Source organism: Coregonus lavaretus (genome assembly GCF_964263955.1).
Source record: "Coregonus lavaretus genome assembly, chromosome: 8".
NCBI lineage: Eukaryota > Metazoa > Chordata > Actinopteri > Salmoniformes > Salmonidae > Coregonus > Coregonus lavaretus.
In genome coordinates this window covers 11,805,755-11,824,120 of record NC_139995.1, presented here as the reverse complement: position 1 = coordinate 11,824,120, position 18,366 = coordinate 11,805,755, and positions in this window count along the sequence as shown.

Here is an 18,366-nt window from a genome sequence, read left to right as displayed (position 1 = left end):
TCACAAGGTTTTCACACACTGTTGCTGGCCCAATTTTGGCCCATTCCTCCATGCAGATCTCCTCTAGAGCAGTGATGTTTTGGGGCTGTCGCTGGGCAACACGGACTTTCAACTCCCTCCAAAGATTTTCTATGGGGTTGAGATCTGGAGACTGGCTAGGCCACTCCAGGACCTTGAAATGCTTCTTACGAAGCCACTCCTTCGTTGCCCGGGCGGTGTGTTTGGGATCATTGTCATGCTGAAAGACCCAGCCACGTTTCATCTTCAATGCCCTTGCTGATGGAAGGAGGTTTTCACTTAAAAATTCACGATACATGGCCCCATTCATTCTTTCCTTTACACGGATCAGTCGTCCTGGTCCCTTTGCAGAAAAACAGCCCCAAAGCATGATGTTTCCACCCCCATGCTTCACAGTAGGTATGGTGTTCTTTGGATGCAACTCAGCATTCTTTGTCCTCCAAACACGACGAGTTGAGTTTTTACCAAAAAGTTATATTTTGGTTTCATCTGACCATATGACATTCTCCCAATCCTCTTCTGGATCATCCAAATGCACTCTAGCACACTTCAGACGGGCCTGGACATGTACTGGCTTAAGCAGGGGGACACGTCTGGCGCAGCAGGATTTGAGTCCCTGGCGGCGTAGTGTGTTACTGATGGTAGGCTTTGTTACTTTGGTCCCAGCTCTCTGCAGGTCATTCACTAGGTCCCCCCGTGTGGTTCTGGGATTTTTGCTCACTGTTCTTGTGATCATTTTGACCCCACGGGGTGAGATCTTGCGTGGAGCCTCAGATCGAGGGAGATTATCAGTGGTCTTGTATGTCTTCCATTTCCTAATAATTGCTCCCACAGTTGATTTCTTCAAACCAAGCTGCTTACCTATTGCAGATTCAGTCTTCCCAGCCTGTTGCAGGTCTACAATTTTGTTTCTGGTGTCCTTTGACAGCTCTTTGGTCTTGGCCATAGCGGAGTTTGGAGTGTGACTGTTTGAGGTTGTGGACAGGTGTCTTTTATACTGATAACAAGTTCAAACAGGTGCCATTAATACAGGTAACGAGTGGAGGACAGAGGAGCCTCTTAAAGAAGAAGTTACAGGTCTGTGAGAGCCAGAAATCTTGCTTGTTTGTAGGTGACCAAATACTTATTTTCCACCATAATTTGCAAATAAATTCATAAAAAATCCTACAATGTGATTTTCTGGATTTTGTTTTCTAAATTTGTCTGTCATAGTTGACGTGTACCTATGATGAAAATTACAGGCCTCTCTCATATTTTTAAGTGGGAGAACTTGCACAATTGGTGGCTGACTAAATACTTTTTTTCCCCACTGTATATCTTCTGTTGTATTTTTGACTTTATGTTTTGTTTTACCCCATATGTAACTCTGTGTTGTTTTTATTGCATTGCTTTGCTTTATCTTGGCCAGGTCGTAGTTGTAAATGAGAACTTGTTCTCAACTGGCTTACCTGGTTAAATAAAGGTGATTTTTAAAATATATATTTTTAAATACAATTGGCATAAAGGTCACGTAAGTTTACATCAAGCACACGTACGTCACTTTTTGATCAAGATGACAAAAGTCAATTCAATATTGGTTGTCGATCCTTTTCCTTTAATTAGACACCAAGAGTGACAGTTAAGAGGAAATATAACTGGCATCCTTACTGAGGACTGATTGAATCTGTCTTCAAGACTTGTCTGATGTATTAGCATTGAGAAATATTTATGTTTATAGCCTAGGGCACAGTATTTGTACTTCAATCACTGCCATCTAACTGGATATTGTTGTTTTGTCACAGCAGATGTAATGTTGCTTAACAAGCTTAAGGTGTAGCCTCATATAACCAACCACATGATCACTGTTGTAGTGTCAAGTTCTCTGTGGATAGCCCTACCCTTATCTGAACCAACCTGCATCGTATCCTAATTGATCTCAAAGCAAGGACATTGTGAAAATGGGGTTGTTAAGTGTAGTTTTATTGATACTCATAGATATGAGTCTAAACTTTATTTTCAGTAGTCTAGTCTAGATCGGTAGACCTTGACCACAAGGTGTGTCCAATGCAGAAGTGTAGTCCTACTAGCCCTATTACTGCACTGTCCTTCATCTTATTGTTCTGGAATCCTTTCTGGGTCAGATAGCATTGTAAAAGTCATCCAACGAATGCACGATTGAAATGAAAAACAAATAATTTAACGTTTTTTACTAACAAAAATGATTGTCAGGGGCTTTGTTGAGCAGTAGGCTTATTCCTACAGAGGCAGAGCAGCGTACTCCAATGGCCACGAATGTGTGCCGTGTGAAGGTGTGCCGGGCACTTTTGGCACATCATAAAATCAGGTGGTGGTTAAGCTAAATCTACATATTTTCTAGAAACTTCTATATGAATTTAAGACGATATTTAAAGTAGCAGAAATATGTCTACTATTATAACTGTGATACACATAATAGTAGAACGTCGATGTCATTTAGAGAGAAACAAAACTTCTTAACAAGTTTCACAGGTGGCACTTAATAAGGGGCAAGTTAGATTTTCTGCATTCTTGTTCTAAACCCTGTTCAGAACAGTTATAATAATAACTTTATTTGAAACAATGAAACTAAGACAGGAGGAATGAGAATGAAAAAAAAGATAGCTAATTAAAATCATACATTGGAATCATACATTAAAAGCATCTTTATAAAAGTGTGTCTTCAGGTTTCAAGTTTCAAGTTTTATTAGTTGCATGTACAGGATACACATGGTATACACCGTCCAACTAAATGCTTACTTGCAGGTTGCTTCTCGACAATGCAGCAATAATAAGAACTAATAAAAGATAAGAATACGAAGAAAAAAAAATGAGCTTAGTCGAATAGAATAAACATTTTAGTATAAGTATAATACAGGAAGGCACAATTTATAGTCCAATGTTTACACGTGTTTTGGGGAAGGGGTGATTGAGGGGAAAGTGTTTCAATCTTTACAAGTGTTGTTGCTCCATGACAAGTCCTCTGTGATGTGAACGCCGAGGAACTTAAAACTGCTGACTCTCTCTAGTGATGGGGAAACAGTTTCCTGAAGCATTGAGCATTTCCAGCCAAATATGTTGAAAATAGGTTCATTACTCAAGGCTTTGAAAAATGTGTTTTAAACGGGCTTGGTTAAAGTCACCTGCAACAATAAAGACTGCTTCCGGGTGAGAGGATTCTTGCTGACTAATGATCTTGGTCAGTTCGCTGAGAGCCGCCTTCATGTTTGCTTGTGGCGGTATGTACACCGCTGTGATAATAGCACACGTGAATTCCTTTGGCATGTGGTGGGGTTGGCATTTTAGCATCAGAAACTCCAGGTCGGGAGAACAGGTGCTCGAGGTGTTTTCAACTTCGATACACCAGGAATTGTTAATGAGGAAACATACCCCCTCCCCCCTACTCAGCCACCGTTCGATCCATACGGAAAATGGAAAAGCCATCTGGTTGAATAACAGAGTTGAGTGTATCATCCGTAAGCCATGTCTCTGTAAAAACAAAGACACAGCATTCCATGATGTCCGTCTGTTTTTGAAGCCATACTCTGAGTTCACAAAGTTTATTTTCCAGCGATTGGACATTAGCCATGAGGATACTAGGAAGAGGAGGCCGTGTAGCCAGTTTTTTCAGCCTAGCTTGGAGTCCCCCTTTTCTTCCTCTTCTTTGTCACCGGCGTTGCCTTTGGTCATCTTGGAGAGATAAGTGTGTAGCTTCCGATTCATGATCCAGAACACACTAACATTCTGAGCAAACAAAGTAATAATTAACGCTAAAATAGTCACCTTGCTCAGGGCCGCCATCAGCAGGGATTTAAAAAGAGGCACTGAATCTGTAAGCTTGATCTCGTCTGGTAGACCATTCCAAAGTCTAGGGGCCCTAATTGCAAATGCCTGGTCTCCTTTCGCTTCAACCGACACTTTGGAATGGTCAACAGTAGCCCTGCCAGAGGATCTCAGGCTGCGTCCTGGCTCGTAGGGAGATAAAAGATCTAAGATATAGAATGGTGCCAAACCAAGCCCTAAACATGATTAGTGATTAATATAATTTTTTATATTCTAAATATAGGGTCCAAAATTGACCCCTGACGGACACCATAGTGAATAGGTGCTGGGGACGATATGGAACCACCCATGCTCACTGAGAAACGTCTGCCACACATATTTGACCTGAACCAGTCGAGGGCAATGCCAGAGATTCCCACCCACCACTCCAGCCGGTCAACAAGGATGTTATGATCAATAGTATCAAACGCGGCACTGAGATCCAAAATAACTAGAATAGAGCATTCACCAGCATTCGGTTCTGCATCCGAATAGAAAGTGGAATAATCCCACATTTACTATATTTGTTATATTCTTATCCAGAATATGTCTGAAAGCAATGATATCGACAAGGGCTTTTACTCCCTACAGCTGTAAGTATAGCCTACCGGTACACCCAACACAAACTGCAATTTGACAATAATGGCATGCATCTAATAACAGTCTTGTCATTTGGGCACTGTACTGTGTGGCAGGTATGTGTTGGTTCATGAGGTGATGCGTGGCATGGGGACAGCTGAAGTCCTCATCGCCGGGATGCTGGCCCTCCGGGTGGAGATCGCTAAGAATGTCATCCTGTCCAGAGTGAAGACAGTCACTGTGCAGGAGAGGGACTGGCTGAGTGGATGGACCTTTCCTTACAGGTAGGCTACTGTGGGACCAGAGTATGTGAGCGGAGCAGAGCGTGCCCAAGTTGACTGGAGCATGGAGCTAGATTCCCAAAGGATGGAGCGTCAGCCTTCTTGCCAGCTCCAATTTCACTCCAGTAGCGCTCACTTCAGGAGCTCAGGCCATGCCCGCCCCAGCATGCATTTGTAGTCTAATTGTGTGCTGCTAATAGCCCCTTGCTTTAGCTACTGTCATGGAGTTAGCTAAATATTTGATAAACCACACAGGTGCTAAATCAAGGTGACTTACAAAGATGAGGACCAACGAGGTGGGTAGATAACTAAGTGTTTCATTGTAGCAAAGTATTTATAAACAGAAAATCAGATATCTTGGACAACACGTTCATTTTCGTTATATTTTCTATACAATAGGCCATAATTCCCACGTTCAAGGAGCTTTCCGTTTTGATTGGGTTATTTTGCCTACCTATATAATACAAAATACAAAATAAATCTGCATCTCTGCCCAGCCTGGCAAGACTGTCCAAAAGGGTGTTTAGCATCCCAAGTGGCTCTGCAAGTGTGGAGAGGATGTTCTCCGCTGCTGACCGGCTCTCCAGGCACCATCGCATGAGCCTGAAGCCACAGACTGGCCAAACTCGTGTTTCTAAAAATGAATTCTAAAAATGAATTCAAAGGCACTGATAAGTCATTTTTCGTTTAATTTGTATTTCATTCTAAGTAATTCACAGCCTATATGCGCAATTTATAGACTATATTGATTTAATACAATGAAATGTTGTTTAAATGCTGAGCGCTTAACGTCATTGACTCCCTACCAGCCTAGTGTGTCGCATTCGCAAATGCTTCACAAATGTATTTCTTTGTAGTCTATAGCCTTGAAATAATATAGCCTAAATAATTCATTTTCGTTCCTTCTTATGCTCCCTGTCTGGCTCCTGACCTATTTAGAGTGTTTATATGCTGTTTAAAATGACATGTAGCCTATTTGAAATTATGTTCGCTTCTTACATTCACCTTTTCATGTTTATTCAAATACTTTTCATTCAAATCCATATGGTTTGGTTTCAATACTTAAAAACCAATTGATAGGTCCAGGTAGTCACAAAAATAGATGGGTGTTGATCAAATTGTGATTTTAATCAATGGAGCGAATTTGAAGCGTGAGTTTTTTTCCCTGTCCAACCAATTTACATTTACGTCATTTAGCAGACGCTCGTATCCAGAGCGACTTACAGTTAGCGAGTGCATACATTTTCATACTGGCCCCCCGTGGGAAACGAACCCACAACTCTGGCGGTGCAAGCGCCATGCTCTACCAACTGAGCTACAGGAGGTCCAATGTGGCCTACAATCTAGGGGGTCAAATCTAGTCTAATTTCGATCAGTAAAAATATATAAATTGGCAAAACACCAAGTATCTTTGATACAATCTTCTCAATAACCATGTCTAAAGCACATGTTGATACATATAATTTTTAGATCAGTTGTATCGCCTACCTTCGAGTACAATGGGTGCGTTCGTAAATTAATTCTGGCAATCTATTCCTATGTCAGAGAACTCTGGTTTGACAGTGCCAGAGCACAGAATGATTGATGATTTTACGAACGGACAATCTGACAATGCTCTGAATTTACTGAATTTATGAACACACCAAATACAGTGCATTCGGAAAGTATTCAGACTTTTTCCATATTTTGTTATGTTACAGCCTTATTCTTTAAATGGATTAAATTGTTTTTATTCCTCATCAATCTACACACAATAACCCATAATGACAAAGCAAAAACAGGTTTATAGAAACTGAAATATCACATTTACATAAGTATTCAGACCCTTTACTCAGTACTTTGTTGAAGCAGCTTTAGCAGTGATTACAGCCTAGAGTCTTCTTGGGTATGATGCTACAAGCTTGGCATACCTGTATTTGGGGAGTTTCTCCCATTCTTCTCTGCAGATCCTCTCAAGCTCTGTCAGGTTGGATGGGGAGCGTCGCTGCACAGCTATTTTCAGGTCTCTCCAGAGATGTTTGATCGGGTTCAAGTCCGGGCTCTGGCTGGGCCACTCAAGGACATTCAGAGACTTGTCCCAAAGCCACTCCTGCGTTGTCTTGGCTGTGTGCTTAGGGTCGTTTCCTGTTGGAAGGTGAACCTTCGCCCCAGTCTGAGGTCCTGAACGCTCTGGAGCAGGTTTTTATCAAGGATCTCTCTGTACTCTGTACTCTCTGTAAAGTAATCCTTCTACCCCCCCTCCCCCTCATAAAAAAATAAAAAATAAATATTGGGTGGTTGTCCCACTAGCTATTATAAGTTGAATGCACCAATTTGTAAGTAGCTCTGGATAAGAGCGTCTGCTAAATGACTTAAATGTAAATGTAAATGTACTTTGCTTGGTTCACCTTTCCCTCGATCCTGACTAGTCTCCCAGTCCCTGCTGCTGAAAAACATCCCCACAACATGATGCTGCTGTTACGCCCCTGAAAAAGGGGAGAAATAATCACGAGAGTGATACGGTTATGTTTCCTCACTGAGAACTTTAGTGTAATCATTTTACAAAAGTACCACATTTTACAGAACAACAGATCTACAGGAAATAGATAGTTTTGTAGGGTACAAGGCTTATTCAAGTCACAACAGCACACACTGTAATTCACTGAAACATATACTAATTTTCCAATATAACTGTCAAGCACAAAGTAGCTTTAGCTCAGTAAACCATATCTACATTTATCAACAATGTCAATAAAGTGTTTGAAACACATTATACAAATAACACCGCAAAATGTATTATTACCAGCGTACATGTTCATTCACAATTAACATAAAATGGCAGCTACTCTCAGTACGAAGCTATTCTTCACTGCAACCGAGCGGGGCTCCGCTCACACACGCACATATTACACTCCGCAAACTTAACTCTAACTTACTCAAGATGTTACTAAAACACACCTTAAACACTATTGACATGTTAGCAAGTTATTACATTTAAATTAACTCTGTTTTATATCAATAACGTACCAGAAAAAGGGGAGAAATAATCACGAGAGTGATACGGTTATGTTTCCTCACTGAGAACTTTAGTGTAATGAGGAAAAGCGATTTCCCCGGGAACTTGGGTGGAGACCAGGGCAATCGATCTCAGGCTCATAGATTAAGAGCATTTAGTAGATCACAGATTAACACTTTTACCCTTAAATTAGGCACCACAAAATAAAGTAATCAATATAACTGTCACGCCCTGACTCAGGGGACTCGTATATGTTGAGTCAGGGTGTGTATATTCTGTGTGTGTATATTCTAATGTTGTCATTCTAGTATGTATAGTTCTATGTTGGCCAGTGTGGTTCCCAATCAGAGGCAGCTGTCGCTCGTTGTCTCTGATTGGGGATCATACTTAGGCAGCCTATTGGCACTGTTGAGTTGTGGGATCTTGTTCCGGTTAAGGTTTGTTGTGTGTCTACCTTAGGACTTCACGTTTCGTTTTGTTTATTGTTTTGTCGTGTGTTTATTTAGTTGAATAAACATGTACGCATATCACGCTGCGCCTTGGTCTGACCCGTCATTGAACGAACGTGACAATAACGTTTACACATTCCTCTAACAATTTTTACCCTTTGTACGCTTGACGGATTTTAACTTTTTAATACAATTATATGAATTTTATCAATCTCTATGAACTAGTACTGCATGATCTTTTTAACCTTAGATATTTTAAGATCCTCACATACTATGAACTTACTGATACTTTTTAGTGTATAACAGGCTATGAGTATTTCCTTTAACCTGTCACACTGCCACCACCATTCTTCACCGTAGGGATGGTGCCAGGGAGACGTGACGCTTGGCATTCAGGCCAAAGAGTTCAATCTTGGTTTCACCAGACCAGATAATCTTGTTTGTCATAGTCTGAGAGTCCTTTAGGTTCCTTTTGGCAAACTCCAAGCGGGCTGTCAAGTGCCTTTTACTGAGGAGTGGCTTCCGTCTGGCCACTCTACCATAAAGGCCTGATTGGTGTAGTTCTGCAGAGATGGTTATCCTTCTGGAAGGTTCTGCCATCTCCACAGATGAACTCTGGAGCTCTGTCAGTGACTATCAGGTTCTTGGTCACCTCCCTGACCAAGGCCCTTCTCTCCCGATTGCTCAGTTTGGCTGGGTTGCCAGCTCAGGGAAGAGTCTTGTTGGTTCCAAACTTCTTCCATTTAAGAATGATGGAGGCCACTGTGTTCTTGGGGACCTTCAATGCTGCAGACATTTTTTGGTACCCTTCCCCAGATCTGTGCCTCGACACAATCCTGTCTCGGAGCTCTATGGCACATGGCTTGGTTTTTGCTCTGACATGCACTGTCAACTGTGGGACCTTATATAGACAGGTGTGTGCCTTTCCAAATCATGTCCAATCAATTGAATTTACCACAGGTGGACTCCAAACAAGTTGTAGAAACATCTCAAGGATGATCAATAGGAACAGGATGCACTTGAGCTCAATTTTTGAGTCTCATAGCAAAAGGTCTGAATACTTATGTAAATAAGCTGTTTTTGTTTTTAAAACATTTGCAAAAATTTATAAAAACCTGTTTTCTCTTTGTCATCATGGGGTATTGTGTGTACAGTGGGGAAAAAAAGTATTTAGTCAGCCACCAATTGTGCAAGTTCTCCCACTTAAAAAGATGAGAGAGGCCTGTAATTTCATCATAGGTACACGTCAACTATAACAGACAAAACGAGAAGAAAAAATCCAGAAAATCACATTGTAGGATTTTTAATGAATTTATTTGCAAATAAGTCTTCACAAGGTTTTCACACACTGTTGCTGGTATTTTGGCCCATTCCTCCATGCAGATCTCCTCTAGAGCAGTGATGTTTTGGGGCTGTCGCTGGGCAACACGGACTTTCAACTCCCTCCAAAGATTTTCTATGGGGTTGAGATCTGGAGACTGGCTAGGCCACTCCAGGACCTTGAAATGCTTCTTACGAAGCCACTCCTTCGTTGCCCGGGCGGTGTGTTTGGGATCATTGTCATGCTGAAAGACCCAGCCACGTTTCATCTTCAATGCCCTTGCTGATGGAAGGAGGTTTTCACTCAAAATCTCACGATACATGGCCCCTTTCATTATTTCCTTTACACGGATCAGTCGTACTGGTCCCTTTGCAGAAAAACAGCCCCAAAGCATGATGTTTTCACCCCCATGCTTCACAGTAGGTATGGTGTTCTTTGGATGCAACTCAGCATTCTTTGTCCTCCAAACACGACGAGTTGAGTTTTTACCAAAAAGTTATATTTTGGTTTCATCTGACCATATGACATTCTCCCAATCCTCTTCTGGATCATCCAAATGCACTCTAGCAAACTTCAGACGGGCCTGGACATGTACTGGCTTAAGCAGGGGGATACGTCTGGCACTGCAGGATTTGAGTCCCTGGCGGCGTAGTGTGTTACTGATGGTAGGCTTTGTTACTTTGGTCCCAGCTCTCTGCAGGTCATTCACTAGGTCCCCCCGTGTGGTTCTGGGATTTTTGCTCACCGTTCTTGTGATCATTTTGACCCCACGGGGTGAGATCTTGCGTGGAGCCCCAAATCGAGGGAGATTATCGGTGGTCTTGTATGTCTTCCATTTCCTAATAATTGCTCCCACAGTTGATTTCTTCAAACCAAGCTGCTTACCTATTGCAGATTCAGTCTTCCCAGCCTGGTGCAGGTCTACAATTTTGTTTCTGGTGTCCTTTGACAGCTCTTTGGTCTTGGCCATAGTGGAGTTTGGAGTGTGACTGTTTGAGGTTGTGGACAGGTGTCTTTTATACTGATAACAAGTTCAAACAGGTGCCATTAATACAGGTAACGAGTGGAGGACAGAGGAGCCTCTTAAAGAAGAAGTTACAGGTCTGTGAGAGCCAGAAATCTTGCTTGTTTGTAGGTGACCAAATACTTATTTTTCACCATAATTTGCAAATAAATTCATAAAAAATCCTACAATGTGATTTTCTGGATTTTTTTTCCTCAATTTGTCTGTCATAGTTGACGTGTACCTATGATGAAAATTACAGGCCTCTCTCATCTTTTTAAGTGGGAGAACTTGCACAATTGGTGGCTGACTAAATAATTTTTTCCCCACTGTAGATTGATGAGACATTCCTTTTATTTAATCCATTTTCGAAAAAGGCTGTAACGTAACAAAATGTGGAAAAAGTTAAGGGGTCTGAATACTCTCTGAATGCATTCCCTAATAACCCTTTAACTGGCACACCAATAAAAAATTATCAGAAAAATGATTTTGCTGCAGAATTTGTGTATTTAGCCTCAGTACAGGCCATAAATGAATAATTGTTGTTTGCATTACTTAAACTTTGATAGATAATGCATTGCAAACATCTGTTGCCAAATTAGAGTAAACACATTTTGTATTGGAATTTGCATACACTTTTTAAATCGACCCAAAAAATTATACATGAATTTACATTATGTCTGCTTCAATTATAATGGAAGATAGGCCTAGTTTATGAGGACTGAAATAAATTAAATATTAATAAAATATGATACATTTGTGTGTCAAAATAAATGTAAAGTAATGCATTTACAGTTTATATACCAGTAAATTTACATATACTGAAAAATATTGTGAAACCTATTGAAGATAACTGGTAGACAGTAAATAATGAGATGTATTTGAAAGGATTTTTGTATTTACACAGGGAAAAGAATCCCATAACAATTTTTCTACATTGTCCATTATCACTAGCTTTGAATTAATAGCATTCCTTTAATAATATAATAATAATATGCCATTTAGCAGACGCTTTTATCCAAAGCGACTTACAGTCATGCGTGCATACATTTTTGTGTATGGGTGGTCCCGGGGATTGAACCCACTACCTTGGCGTTACAAGCACCATGCTCTACCAGCTGAGCTACAGAGGACCACTACTTTAATGGGCAACTGAACCTCCTGGTAGAGCATATCTTTCAAGAGTTCCTAAAATTGTAAAACAACAACATATTAGTAATTTAATCATTCTTTAATTATGTTTTAGAGGTCAACAACATTTTACAAACTTGTAATTTCCCATTTTATACACAATTAGTACATTTTCTTGTGGTAAATGCGGTTCGGTTTTTGGTCACGTTCACTTCCTGGTTTTCAACCATCTTTGAATGCGTGTTTCATAAAATATGGGAGTCCGATAATGAAAACCATTTTACTAAATGGCATTGGTTGAGATGGTAAAATATGCCAAACAAAGTTGAGCTGCCTATTAAAGGGATGACATGTGAAGGCCTAATAGATCTACTCAGGGTTTTCTACACTCCTATAAAAAAAAGTGCTTTGTAGAACCATATAGGGTTCTTCGGTTTGTCCCAATAGGGCACAGGTGTCAAACTCATTCCACTGAGTGTCTGCCGGTTTTCGCTCCTCCCTTGTACTTGTTTGATGAATAAAATCACTAAGTAGTAAGGAACTCCCCACAGCTGTATGTCTATGGCTTAATTGAAAGGAACACTGGGCCCTCCATGGACACGCCTGCAATAGGGGAACCCTTTTTGGTGCTAGGTAGAACCAACCCTTTGCAGAGGTTTCTACCTAAAACCCTCTATGTAGGGTTCTTCATAGAACCCCCTGTATATGGTTCTACCTAAAACCCTGTATGAAGGGTTCTAACAAGAACCATTTTTATAATCTAAAGGTTCTTCCTAAAACCCTCTATGAACGGTTCCACCAGCCTTATTAGCCTTTACAATTAGATGATTCATGACAAAACATTATATATATCATATGGCCTTTCGTTGAGGGCCTAGATATACCCTAACACAGTGGTGTTAGGAAACCCCTGGTATACAGGCCACATCATACTGGCTTGCAAAGTGATGTGTAATTCATATTGGAATCCAGAACCATTTTATAATCTAAAGGTTCTTCCTAGAACCCTCTATGAACGGGTAGAACCCACCAGCCTTATTACCCTTTAAAATGTAATCACTTATGACAATGCAGTATGCTGTCTTGCAAAGTGATGTGTAATTCCATTTGAAATCCAGCCAGAGTCAGAATTACTGCCATGGTAGAGAGGACTGAAAAATGAGATTAATCTGTATTACGACCCCATAATTGGTATATAAACTCGACACATTAAGTAATGACTGAGAATGATTACCTGCTGGATTCAAAGACATCCAACATTTGAAGGGTAGCTACACTAGCTTGGTCACTGGGTCTGATTGGTAAATAAAGCTGCGTGTCATCTCTATAGCAGTGTAACTGAAAGTTATGATTGCGGATGATGTCACTGTCAGCACAATACTTAAATATTTGTTTCCTGCGTTCATCGTGGGGTAATTTTGAAAACGCTTGGGAGTTTTAGCTAATTTCCTGCAATTCTACACATTTTGCAATGGGGCAGAGAGAACATTTAGCAATTGTATAGGTAATATCATGCTATTCTACACATTTTGCCATGAGGCTAAGAGAAAATGTTGCAGTTTAAAAATTAGTCATTTTAATGCGATGCGGCCATGTGGAGAAGTAGATGACAGTGCGTCACACAGTGCGACCAAAAGAAAGATCTACACACATGCAAGAGGCATTTGTCACTTAATACATTTCTGACTTCTCTCTGTTTTTTGTAGAACCACCTGCAACTGAACACGGACATTTATAAGATACATTTTATTCCTGAATGGAGAACATAGAAAGTAATGCCAAGACCAGGTTAGTTTAAAAATATATGTTTTCCATTAGCAAAGCTTGATGATTAGTTGATTATTTGAATCAGCTGTGTAGTGCTAGGGCAAAAGCCAAAACGTGCACCCCTTGGGGTCCCGAGGACCGAGTTTGGGAAACCCTGTAGGTAAGGTGTAACGGATGTATGGAAGAATTCACATATCAACGTCGTAACAATGTGTAGCCGGGGTGTCAAACAAATTTTCCCCGCAGACCGCATTCGGTCTTCACCGAGGTCTGGATGACGTAGTAGACAATTGTACACAATTTTCCAATTTTGCCAAGTGAGCACTACTGGCAGAAATTATACAAAACCTTTATAACGCATCTTTAAATGTATTATATTTCCTTGCTGTCAAGATTTGTAAAAAAAAAAGTATCTAATCGCTTCTGGAATTTTCGATGCGTCCTGTGTCACATCTGCTCCTGCAACGCCCTCTACTGCTCATCCTGTGTCTCCTTGACCTGCCGCCACTCCCCCAGTACTCTCTCCCTCTCCCTCTCCCTCTCTCTCTGTGTGTGTGTGTGTGATTGTGTGGGCGGAGACAGGTGTGTCAGAGCAGATCCCCACCAGCTGCAACCTGTTCCATAATCAAGACCTCTACAAATACTCAGTCCTGCCACTTCCACACTGTCGGATCGTAATCTCTGCTCAGTCAGTCTACGGTTCTAGCCGTTTGTTACTATTCAGATCCTGTTGTGTCTGTTTTCCTCTCCGCTACAGTTCTGCCCGCTCTGACTCTGGTCTCTGTCTCCAGTCCCACGTCTCGTCATCCTGCTACTCTGTCCTGGATTTCCCACTCTACTACTCCCTTGGATTCCCCTCTGGACCTGCTCACCCTGTCTCAACCCCCTCTCGCTCCAGCCTCAGCCTCCGCACCTGGTTTCCAGCAGTTTCCCCTGACCTGCACTCCATCTTCCCCCTGTGTTTCAATAAATACCTTGCTTACTTCATCCCAGTCTCCTCGTCTGAGTCTGCTCTTGGGTTCCCCTGTTCCACACCGCGTAATAGTACGATCTGGCCAACGAGATGAACCCAGCAGACTCCGCTACTCTCCACCAAACCCTCGTCGGCCAAGGAGCCCTGCTCGAGCAACATGACCAAGCCCTGAAGACCCTTCCGGAGCACATCAATGAGTTTTCACAGAGCCTGTCTGACCGACAGGGCCGACCCTTCGCCCAGAGCTCACAACCAGTTCCTAGTTCGTCTCCTCCGCTCCGGGAGCCGTTTGTTCCAGCTCCCGAGCGTTACGATGGCAACCTTGGAGCTTGCAGAGCCTTTTTGGTACAATGTTCACTAGTATTTGAGCAACAGCCCTACACTTATGCTAGCGAACGGGCCAAGGTTTCCTTTCTGATTGGCTGCCTCCGTGGAGCAGCGCTTTCCTGGGCCAAAGTGGTGTGGGAGAGACAGTCCCCCATCTGCCTCGCATACTCCAGATTCACGGAGGAGATGAAGAAAGTCTTCAACCACCCGGTCTGCGGTAAGGATGCCGCTAAACGACTCCTGTCCCTCCGTCAAGGGCACCATAGTGTTGCTGAGATGGCATGTGAGTTCCGCACCCTCGCCGCTGAGAGCAGCTGGAATGAGGAGGCCCTTCAGGGAGCATTCCGGAACGCGCTCACTGAGACCCTCAAGGACGAGTTGGTGTCCAGGGATGAGCCTGATGGACTTGATGAACTCATCTCTCTCGCTATCCGCATCGACAACCGTATCTGTTAGCGTCGGAGGGAGAGGGTAGGAAGGGTTGCATGTCCCATAACATCAGCTTCAGTGCCTTGTCCTCCTTCTTCGACTGCATCCCATCCCCAGGCTCGTCCAGATCCTGAACTCATGCAGCTCGGCCGGGCCCGTCTCTCTCCTGAGGAGAGGCAACGACGAATCGATGCTAGGAGCTGCCTATACTGTGGCCAGGTTGGTCACTTTGTCTCCACTTGTTCCCTGCGTCCAGCAAAAGAGGGGGCTTGGCAGTAGTGGGGGACATACTGTTGAGCCAAATTGCCTACCCATCTTCCCCCAGATCCCTGCTTGAAGGCAACCTTGTGTGGCCGAGCCAGGCTTTTCCTCTGTCTGCTCTCATCGATTCGGGCGCCGACGAGAGCGTCTTGGACCGAGGTGTCGTTACCCAGTTGGGCCTGTAGACTGTTCCACTCGATTCACCCCTCGATGCCAATGCTCTCAATGGACAGCTTCTCACCCGTGTCTGTAAGAGAACCGTCCCTGTCATCCTGCGTCTCTCTGGAAATCACCAGGAAAAGATCAGTTTCCACATAATCGACTGTCCTTACTCTCCCCTGGTTCTTGGCCATCCATGGTTAAAGCTACACAACCCACAGATTGACTGGACCGACAGAAAGGTAACCACTTGGAGTTCATTTTGTCACTAATTGTTTACATTCTGCCCTTCCCCTTGCCTTGTCTGTGTTCCAATTCATTCCAGAACCTCCGGACCTGTCATCAGTTCCTCCCGAGTATCACAATCTAGCTCCTGTGTTCAGCAAGCACCACACCCTATCGCTGCCGCCTCATTGTTCATACGTCTGCCCCATTGACCTCCAGCCTAGAGCTCCTCTCCCCCGTAGCCGGTTGTTATCCTCTCTTGTCCCGAGCAAGAGGCTATGGAGAGGTACATCCAGGATTCTCTGGCTGCAGGACTTATCAAGCCATCTTCCTCCCCGGTGGATGCTGGGTTTTTCTTTGTGAAGAAGAAGGATGGGTCACTGAGGCCGTGCATAGACTTCCGTGGTCTGAATAATATCACTGTTAAGAACAGGTACCCCTTGCCACTCATCAGCTCTGCTTTTGTCCCCCTCCATGGTGCCACTGTGTTTACCAAACTCTACCTCCGGAATGCCTACCACCTTGTCCGCATAAGAGGGGATGTAGCTCAGTTGGTAGAGCATGGCGTTTGTAACGCCAGGGTTGTGGGTTCGATAAAATAATGTATGCGCTAACTGTAAGTGGCTCTGGATAAGAGCGTCTGCTAAATGACTAAAATGTAAATGTAAGAGAGGGGGACGAGTGGAAGACTGCATTCAACACACCACTTGGTCGCTTTGAGTATTTGGTCATGCCTTTTGGTCTTACTAATGCCCCTGTTGTTTTCCAGAACATAGTCAATGACGTGCTGAGAGATGTGATTGGACGCTTCGTTTTTGTCTATTTAGATGACATCCTGATTTTTTCCCCAAGGAACCTGAGGCTCACCAGCAACACGTTCGCCAAGTTCTTCAATGGCTGTTTGAGAATAAGCTTTTTGTTAAAGCTGAAAAATCTGACTTCCATGCTGCCACAGTGTCTTTCCTGGGTTATAGTATTGCACAGGGACAGTTTGCAAATTTTTACAGACGTTTCATCCACAAATACAGCCGTCTTGCAGAACCTCTCACCACTCTCACCTCCACCTCCACTCCGTTCCACTGGACTCCTGAGGCAGAGGCAGCATTCCTGGAACTCAAGCGTCGCTTCACCTCCTCTCCGGTCCTTACTCAGCCCGACCCAGAACTCCAGTTCATCGTGGAGGTGGAAGCCTCTGACAACGGGGTAGGTGCTGTTCTGTCTCAACTCCCCCCCCCCCCCCCCCCCCGACCAGAAGGTCCACCCATGTGCATTATTTTCCCGTAAGCGCTCACCTGCAGAGAGGCATTTTGACATCGGAAACCGGGAACTCCTGGCATTTAAGTGGCTCTGGAGGAATGGCGTCACTGGCTGGAGGGCTCTGTAACCCCCTTCATCATGTGGACTGACCATAAAACCCAGTCTCCTCATCTGAGTCTGCTCTTGGGTTCCCCTATTCCACTCCATGTACCATCCTGACTGTCTAGCTTTTGTTTTGATGATTGTTAGCAAGACGGACTGGGTGAAGACTATAAATGTAGGTCCATTATCATTTCTGCACAGTTTCGATTTCTTTTTAGTCATTTCAATGTCAATTGAGATCGTATTTTTTTTTTTTTACTCAAACCACCTGTGGGCTGGTTGAATGGGTTCGGCCCGCGGGCCTTGAGTTTGACACGTGCAGTAGGCTATCCATCACATGGGGCATATTACATAGTTCTGAAAATGTTAAATTACATTTAAAATTGGTTTCCCAGGTGGTGGTGCTCACTGGAAGATCAGCAGTGTTCAGGGGCATTTTGTCATTCAGTTGAAATCAAGTTAATTGTGGCTGACACCAAAGGGCATTGTGGGGGAGGAGGGTGTCACATCTCCACTTTAATTAATAACAACTGTCTCCTATATAGTCCTCCTCCATAGATATGAGTGATACATAGCTGTTTTAGTTGCCATTAAATGCTTATACCTTTTGGTTATATTGCAGTCAGTTATTTTGTGACTGGGGATGAGTTTGAGGTCTTGGACACTGATGGGGAGACACCTGCATCAGCCATGATAGATCATATCACCAGGGTATTCAACATTTTACCTTTCCTTAACTATTGAAGACGGTGGCATTTGCATGTTATACCTGTGAATACAGTATGTCAGCGGACAAGATCATATAAAAAACACATACATTCTTCTCTCCCATCTGTAGGTGGATCCTGGAGTGGTCACATGCATTGAACAGAGGCATGGCTTTGTAGGTAATAATAATTTATTCAACTTTTATGTCACTATTCATTACATAAAAAAATCTCAAAGTGCTGTAAAGCAACAACAAAAAACAAGCAATTGAAAAACGTCATTAGTCAAGAGACTGAAGGTTGAACGAGTTTATGGCTTGATTGAGGTCAGCGGAGGGATGAGGTGGTCAAAGGGTTAGATCTGGGAGCAGGCAGGGAGCAGGCAGCATGTTGTCATCACGGTGTCTCAACATCCACGCCGTCTGTGGCTTCGTAGTAGGACTCGGTCAGATTTAAGTTTGAGTTCCATACTAGCCACTTGACTAGTAGCTAGCTAGCTCTCACTACTACCAAAATGCAGCACCCACTTGGGTGATGCTAAGGCAGTCACAAGGCGCCAGAAAGCA